Raw genomic sequence first — 8,051 nt, forward strand, 5'->3', positions numbered from 1 at the left:
TCTCTTGTTTCTTTGGTGAGTGTCTTTAGGGCAGGAGAGATCCCTGTGACCAACTGAAATACAGTGAAGGGAGAAACTGCATATTCTAGGAGACACTGTCCTGTCATTCTCTGACTATCTATGATGAGGGAGCAGAAGGCAAGCTGAGGACAAAGCACATGCTGACACCCCACAATGCAACCGCCCTTCCCCCAGGTGGGATCTGTGTGACGTTCCTCAGGCACTCCTGGCTGCCCTAAAACTAGGGGGAAAGGGAAAAACAAATGGCTAACTAATAGAGAATACAGTCCTGCAAGACATGAGTCTCCATCAGTTTACCAATGTCTTAGTGATTTACAAGATAAAAGCATTCTTATCAATAGCCTAACTCCCAGGGACCCATAACTCAATTTCCTGGAGCCCTAACATCACCCTCCCTTCCTTGAGTGATGTGGGAAACCGAGGCAGGAGGGAAAGTAAACTAAATTTCTTCATGACCTGAAGCCCATTGACAAGGACCTGAGAAGGGCAGAGTATGACATTCCTCCAGGAAGATCCCGTCTTAAGGTTGATGCCTTACTAGAAGGAAAAACAACCCTAGCTTGACAGTAGCAAGGCCTGTAGCATCCTGAGAGTCTTCTTTAGCATATCAAAGTCCTTTTGGACACCTCCCTTTTTCCTTACCTCCCCCAACTGCCAAATATATAATCAACCATTCCTCACAACCCCGGGGCAGTAGATCTTTCTGCCATGGATCCTGTTCCATTGCTTTCATAAAATCACCTTTTTTTGCACCATAGACATCTCAAGAATTCTTTCCTGGCCATTGGCTCCAGACCTCACCAACATTCAAAGACTACATCATCTAGGCAGTCAGATGTCCAAGGTTGCCCCTTGTAGGCATGGACAAAAAATATATCCTGTGGGAGCGCAAAATATTTCTTTTCAAGTCTGATTATAGACTCATCTGTAGGTATGGAAGGTAAGACAGGAGAAAACCAGGGGTCTATTTTGTTCAAGCAGCCAGATAACTGCTTCTTTTTTTTTTTTAAGATTTTATTTATTTTTTTTTAAAGATTTTATTTATTTATTTATTTGACAGAGAGAGACACAGCCAGAGAGGGAACACAAGCAAGGGGAGTGGGAGAGGGAGAAGCAGACTTCCTGCTGAACAGGGAGCCCGATGCGGGGCTTGATTCCAGGACCCTGAGATCATGACCTGAGCCAAAGGCAGACACTTAACGACTGAGCCACCCAGGCGCCCCTTAAGATTTTATTTATTTATTTATTTGAGAGAGCGAGAGAGAGCACATGAGAGGGGGGAGGGTCAGAGGGAGAAGCAGACTCCCCGCTGAGCAGGGAGCCCGAAGCCGGACTCGATTCCGGGACTCCAGGATCATGACCAGAGCCAAAGGCAGTCGCTCAACCAACTGAGCCACCCAGGTGCCCCGATAATTGCTTCTTTTGATATCAAAGCTTAGTTGACTCTTTTGCAAAGGAGGGTCTTACAGCCGGAAATGTCTATTGGAAAACCAGTTGGGCTCCCATGTGTTTTTATGAGCCAAGTATAAGTGGCAGGTAATTCTTGAAGAAATTTAGAACAGGGATGGAGGGTGACTTTATCAGTGAGTTAGGCCAGTAAAATGAGATCCCCAGTCACTATGAAGTTCAGAGGGGACTCCCCAGGCAGGAATAGTCTTTTCTAACAATATCTTGCTTACTGCTCTAGTGGTGGCTCTCCAACATGGAAATGACTCAGCCTACTGAGAAAACATACAAATCATTACTTATATCCTTGGGAGGGAGGCAACTGGCCTAAGTCGATTTGCTATACCTTGAAAGGTCCAGAAGGCAAAGGAAAATATCCCACATAAGTATGAATAGGCTTTCCAGGTTATGCTTTGGGCAAATCTGACAACTCAGGTATACCTGTGAGGTAATTTTTTTAAAGATTTTATTTAAGGGCGCCTGGGTGGCTCAGTTGGTTAAGCGACTGCCTTCGGCTCAGGTCATGATCCTGGAGTCCCAGGATCGAGTCCCAGGATAGAGTCCCGCATCGGGCTCCCTGGTCAACCGGGGGGGGGGGGTCGGCTTCTCCCTCTGACCCTCTTCCGTCTCGTGCTCTCTATCTCTCATTCTCTCTCTCTCAAATAAATAAATAAATCTTTAAAATAAAGATTTTATTTATTTATTTATTTGACAGAGAAAGAGCGAGAATGGCAGGCAGAGAGAGAGGGAGAAGCAGGCTCCCCGCTGAGCACAGAGCCAGACGTGGCTCAATCCCAGGACCCTGGGATCATGACCTGAGTCGAAGGGATGCTTAACCGACTGAGCCACACAGGCACCCCTGATAATTTTTGGTGATGACTTCTAGTAGTATTGTTTACCCCATGAGACCACCTAATCAGTTTTCTAATGTGTCAAATCATACACATGATTTGACATATACAGGACCTATCTCTATAGGCAATCAGTGAGAATGAGCTGATTGTTAGGACCTATCCATAGATTTCATCTGGGTCAAATTTACAACATTGTTCTGCCTATTTCTTTCTAGTTTGCCAGTTAACTGTGGGGCTTCTTTTTTTAATTTTTTTTTAAAGATTTTATTTATTTATTTGAGAGAGCGAGAATGAGAGAGAGAGAGCACATGAGAGGGGGGAGGGTCAGAGGGAGAAGCAGACTCCCTGCTGAGCAGGGAGCCTGATGCAGGACCCGATCCCGGGACTCCAGGATCATGACCCGAGCCGAAGGCAGTCGCTTAACCACCTGAGCCACCCAGGCGCCCACTGTGGGGCTTCTGTTATTTTATCTTTTTGATAGCAAATTCAGGAGACATGGAAGTTGCAGGTGATAAGTAATAAGGTAGGGACTGACTTAAAGCAGCTGGGTTAGTAGCTGCATCAGCCAAATGATTTCCTTTGCTTTTCTCCATGTTTGCCATAGAGTGTCCTGGAATTTTAATGACCGCCAAAGATTTGGGCAGTTGGATAGCATTTAAAAGATCTAATACATAAGAACAATTTTTTATTTTCTGTTCAGAAGCCAAGAACCCTCCTTTATTTCCAGAGCATACCAAAACCATGAGCAACACCAGAGGCCTATCTACTACTGGTATAGATGTTAGCAGCCTTATCTTTACCTAGAAAATAGGCTGTAGTTAGTGCCAGAAAGTTCTGCCTGCTGAGCAGAAGTGGCCTCTGGTATGGGTTTAGTCTCGATGGTTTCAGTTAAGGATATTATAACATCGGGGCGCCTGGGTGGCTCAGTCGTTAAGCGTCTGCCTTCGGCTCAGGTCATGATCCCAGGGTCCTGGGATCCAGCCCCACATCGGGCTCCCTGCTCGGCAGGAAGCCTGCTTCTCCCTCTCCCACTCCCCCTGCTTGTGTTCCCTCTCTCGCTGTGTCTCTGTCAAATAAATAAATAAAATCTTTAAAAAAAAAAAGGATATTATAATATCATTGGCTCAGTAGTGACTGGTTTCATCCTTTAAGTAGGATCTGTCAGTAAACCAGATTAATTCAGCATTCTTTTTTTTTTCTTTTTAAGGATTTTTTTTATTTATTTATTTGAGAGGGAGGGAGAGAAAATGAGGGAGGGAGGAGCAGAGGGAGAGGAACAAGCAGACTCCAGCGCTGAGTGTGGAGCCCACTCCGGGCTCAGTCTCACGACCCTGAGATCACGCCCTGAGCTGAAATCAAGAGTCAGACACTTCACCGACTGAGCCACCCAGGCGCCCCTAATTCAGCACTCTTGAGAGGCATTTCCTGTTTATCAATTCAAGGGGTTAAAAGTTGGTCAGTCAGCGTTAAATGGTTTTCATCAATTGGCAAAGGAAGAGTGGCAGGGTGTAAAGTGCTACAGGAAGCAATGGTCATACTGGGTGGCAGGGGAGAGAAAGAATTGTTTAGGTTAGCCTGCCAGTAGATAAGAGCTGAGTGTGTGGAAAGTAAAGCAAAGCTTCCAGTGAGCTGGGCACACAGATGGTAAGTGGAGAGCCTATCACTGTTTCTGTTATGCGTTGTAGCAAGTTGGCTAGGCAGGAGTGGCAGTTGCCCTTACTCAAAGAGGGAAGCTCCTAGCTACTGGATCTAATTGTTGGCTCTAATATCCTATGGACCTGTGTTGATCCCCATGGCATTAAGTGCACCATTTCCCTTTATTTTGTGGACAAAAAGGAAAAAAGGCAACTTGTAGTTTAGGTGACCCAATGCAAGTAAGTCATGAAGGCTGTCTTTGATAAGGCTTCTTGGGTCTCTTTTGACCAGATGAGAGATTTGGTCTGATTAGCTATTAGAAGAAAGTATAACCACTGGGCTATGGGAAAAAAAAATTTAGAATCCAGTCCCCGAAATCATCTGAGCTGTCTTTTTGTATTGGGGCAAGGAAAGGTTAAAAATGCCCTCACTGCCGTCTGGATCTAGAAGGAGGCCATGATCAGTAATTAGATGCCCAAGTATTTAACTTCAGGTTTGCAAATTGGAGCTTTTCTTTTAATACTTTATGTCTCTCTTTTGCTAATTCTCAGAGGAGGTGGAGACTATCCTCCAAGGATGCTTCCTTTGAGGGGGAACAGAGGAGGAAATCATCCACATATTGCCAAAGGGAGAATTCTGAAGAAAAAAAAAAAAAAGGACATCAGCACTATCAGCCTTCAGAATCTGAGAAAAATAGGTGGGGCTTTTGGTATAGCCCTGAGGCATAACAGTCCAGCTAAATTGTTGATTTTTTTTTTATAATAGAGCTTTACTTAGATTTTATTTATTTATTTGACACAGAGAGAGAGAGAGAGAGTGAGAGTGCGTGCACAAGCAGGGGGAGCGGCAGGCAGAGGGAGAGGGAGAAGCAGGCTCCCTGCAGAGCAGGGACCACAATGAAATGCGATGTGGGGCTCCATCCCAAATGAAGGGCTCAATCCCAGCATTGACTGAGCCACCCAGGCACCCCCAAATTGTTGATTTTCCCATGTAAAGGCAAACAGGTATTGGCTTTCAGGGTCACTACAAAGGTCCATTACAGTGAAGGTTGTACTTTCTGGAGATATGGCTGAAAGTAGGGTATGAGGATTTGGCACAACTGGGTGCTAGGGAATAACTATATATTTGATAACTCTTAAGTCCTGAACAAACCTCCAACCTCCTCCATGGGGTTTTTGTACAGGAAGGATGGGGGTATTACAAGGGCTTGTACATAGAACAATTAGGCCTTGTTTCTTTGTTTGTTTGTTTTGGCATTGTTTAATATATTCCTCAGTTATGGGCTTGATTCTTTGAATAGCCTCTGTATTTAATGGATATTGGTAAATATTTGGCAGAGGCTTTCTTTTATCCACTAGAATTTTTGTAGGTGGTGCTGAGTGGATGTGGCCTTGGTCGGTGGCATTTTTTTGCCCAAAGTTCCTGAGGGATAGAATCTGGGAGCCTGTTAGGTATATGAGCTATGTTATTAAAGAACACATGGACAGGGGGCGCCTAGCTGGCTCAGTCGGTGGAGGTGGAGCATGTGACTCTTGATCTCAGGTTTTTTTTTTTTAAGATTTTTTTTTTAAATTTATTCATGAGAGACAGAGAGAGAGAGAGAGAGAGAGAGAGGCAGAGGGAGAAGCGGGCTCCCAAGGAGCAGGGAGCCCGATGCGGAACTCGATCCCAGGACTCCAGGATCATGACCTGAGCCGAAGGCAGACGCTCAACTATCTGACCCACCCAGGCGCCCTTGATCTCAGGGTTTTAAGTTCAAGCCCCACTCTGGGTGTAGAGATTACTTAAACGTAAAAAGAATCTTAAAAAAAAAAAAAAAGGGTAAAGAACACAGGGACAGTAACCAAGATATCTTCTTGAGGTTTTTTCATCAGGTTCAAATGTAAAAATATTTCCCTCTTTTGGGAAAAAATATATGTGCCTCATGGGCCTCAAGGAAATCTCATCTTAAAGGATGAATAGCTGCTGAGGGACTAAAAGGAATTGGCGAGTCCCTTGGATGAGTCCCATCTGAAAAGGGACTGGTAATGATTTTAAAACAGTTATAGGTATATTAGAAACTCCCACCATTTGAGTAGTTCCAGTACTCTGGGGAAGAGGGTAGGGGAGGCGGGTGGGGTTAAGGACAGACAGTGTTGCCCAGTGTCTACAAGCTCTGGTCTCCTCATCTCCCACAGTGAAATCTATCTCCTCCAAAGGACTGATCTGGAGAGTGGAAGAATAAACAAACCAAAACCCTGTGGGGCTCCAGAGCAGCCCTAATATTGAAATTTGGCTTGTTTTCCTGGGAAAGTTGCAGTGAAATTTGAGGACTAATCATCTTGTCATAGCCTCTCAAGTTTGAGACAGGCTTTTTGCAGTAGTGGCAATCCCTTAGGGGTGATTTGCCTGGAGGGTTTTGGTAAGAAGGTTTAGTCAATTGCTGTTAATTGCAGGCTCATAACCTGGGTTGCTTATATTTGAGTATTTAGGGCTTGGGTGGGTTTCCTTTTTGTAACGTTTTGAATAGCCTGCCAGAGCTTGCCAGTGGTAATTAACTGGATCATGGGGTTGGTTGCCTAACAGCCCAGTTAAGTTGCAGTTTTTTTGATTTGAGTTGCAAGTTCCTCTTACAAACCTTCAGTAAAAGCAGAATTTAACAGAGTGGAAGTATGATGGTCAACTTTTTAAATGCCAGATGGCTGTTCAAAAATTTTCTCAAATCTTTCAAAATAATAAAGAGCCCATTCATTAGATCTTTGGACACATTTTTGAATTTTTTTTTCAGTCAGTAGTATGGGGGAAACCATTAGGAATCTTTTTGTGGAGTCTTTTGGCTAATTTTGAGGCTTCTTTCATGCCTAAGGCCTTTGTGTGGGGAAGTCCAATAAAGACTCCTTCAATCCCCTTTTTGCATCCATTCTCTGGCAAGTTTTTCGCCTACTAATATGTGAAAGAGCTGATAAGAGAAAAAGAATCCTGGCTTGTAAATTTGGACTACAATCAAGAATTCTCTAGCAAACCCAACAGGGTTTTCTTTAGGGTTGGGGAACTGCTTGGTAATAGCTCAGCGTTCAGCTTTAGTCCAAGGAGAATGAGACCTGGGGCCCTAAAATGTCATCTCCTGGCTTAATTTTAAAAGGGGTACATCGTGGGACACCTCTGTGGCTCAGTTGGTTAAGCGTCTGCCTTTGGCTCAGGTCCTCAGGTCATGATCCTGGGATCGAGTCCTGCCTTGGGCGCCCAGCTCAGCAGGGAGCCTGCTGCTCCTTCTGCTTATGCTCTCTCTCTCTCTCTGACAGATAAGTAAAATCTTTTTTTTTTTTTAAGATTTTATTTATTTGACAGAGAGAGACACAGCAAGAGAGGGAACACAAGCAGGGGGAGTGGGAGAGGGAGAAGCAGGCTCCCTGCGGAGTAGGGAGACTGATGCGGGGCTCGATCCCAGGACCCTGGGATCATGACCTGAGCCCAAGGCAAACGCCCAACGACTGAGCCACCCAGGGGCCCAAATAAGTAAAATCTTAAAAAAAAAAAAAAAAGTGTACCTCCTGAGGAGCCTCCAGATAATCATTATAGAAAGGAAGTTCAGCAAGCAAGGGAGATGGATGGTGGGTAGATAAGCAGGGGTGGAGCTGATGGAGGGAGGGATGGAGCCGCAGAGGATTCTTCTAGTTTAGTAGGTCTCTGAGACATTCAGAATTTGCCTTAGTTTGGAATTAGTATCATGGAAAGAAGCAATTTTTGAGTCATTAACACATTTTGAGGCCTTGAAATACTAATTAAAATAAGCTTCCTATTCGGGTTGTTGTTGCCTTATATCCTTTCTCTAATTGATTGCACAGATAAACTAACTTAGGAATCTTGAAAGAGCCCCAAGTTGGCCAATTAAATTTTAAATCATTCCGGGTAATCATTGTCCAGACAGACAGGAATTTGCAGGATGAGGGCCCATAATTCTCATACATAAAACCAGCAGGATTTCCAGAAGGCTGCCCAGCAGCCTATGCCTCAGAAAGCCAACTTCCCATTTTCAGGAGAAACTGAGTACTCACTCGGGCCGCAGAAATGAGGTCCTGAAAACAACGGCTGGCCACAGAGGACACTCCAATAAAG

Source organism: Eumetopias jubatus, unplaced genomic scaffold (genome assembly GCF_037043125.1).
Source record: "Eumetopias jubatus isolate StellerSeaLion01/CBP00866 unplaced genomic scaffold, mEumJub1_p1.0 scaffold_7, whole genome shotgun sequence".
Lineage (NCBI taxonomy): Eukaryota > Metazoa > Chordata > Mammalia > Carnivora > Otariidae > Eumetopias > Eumetopias jubatus.